At 39.5% G+C, this 838-nt stretch overlaps 1 protein-coding gene across 2 annotated transcripts in view; it reads right to left on the bottom strand.

Moving 5' to 3' along the window:
• The window catches only part of enoph1 (enolase-phosphatase 1), an 11,308-nt gene that overhangs the window by 7,750 nt on the left and 2,720 nt on the right, over positions 1–838 (bottom strand). The window lies entirely within an intron of this gene.

Below are 838 nucleotides of genomic sequence, written 5' to 3'. Positions count from 1 at the left end.
GCATCTCAGCTTGTCTAACAGACATTTCTGACGGACCAACGGACCATCACCTTCAACTCAACCTGGCTAAGACAGAACTGCTTGTGGTTTCAACAAACCCATCACTTTGTCACCATCCAAACCTTGAAGTTGTGATTGATGATCAGCTGACTTTCTCAGACAACATTGCTAAAACTGCCCGGTCCTGCAGATTTGCTTTATTCATCATCAAGAAGATGGGGCCCTTTCTTTCAGAACATACAAAACAACTGCTTGTTCAAGCTCTTGTTCTGTCCAGGACTATTGCAGTGCTCTTGGCAGGTCTTCCAGCCAGTTCTATCAAACCTTTACAATTAATCCAAAATGCCGCTGCAAGATTAATCTTTAATGAGCCGAAAAGAATGCACGTCACACCTCTGTTTATCAGTTTGCACAGGCTACCAGTAGCTGCTCGCATAAATTTCAAGGCATTAATTTTTGCCTACAAAACCACCACTGGCTCTGCACCCCTTTACCTTAATTAATTACTTCAGAGTTATGTGCCCTCTAGAAGCTTGCATTCTGCAAGTGAACGTCGCTTTATTGTGCCATCTCAAAGAGGCACAAAATCACTTTCACTTTTTCATTAAATGTTCCCTCCTGGTGGAATGACCTGCCCAACTCAATCCGAGCAGCTGAGTCCTCAGCCATCTTCAAGAAATGACTAAAAACACATCTGTTCCATCTTTATTTGACCCTCTAACTCTAGCACTTTCTATTCTATTTCTACTTTATCTATTTATCTTATTTTTTATAAAAAAAATAAATAAAAATAACACTAGCTTTCTATTTTTTCTATTCTATCTACTTGTTTTTCTTT

Source organism: Sinocyclocheilus grahami, unplaced genomic scaffold, assembly GCF_001515645.1.
Source record: "Sinocyclocheilus grahami isolate Dianchi unplaced genomic scaffold, SAMN03320097.WGS_v1.1 scaffold638.1, whole genome shotgun sequence".
In the NCBI taxonomy this organism is placed as follows: Eukaryota; Metazoa; Chordata; class Actinopteri; order Cypriniformes; family Cyprinidae; genus Sinocyclocheilus; species Sinocyclocheilus grahami.
The sequence above is the reverse complement of the archived record's forward strand: the minus strand, read 5'-3'. Positions and strand labels throughout refer to the sequence as shown.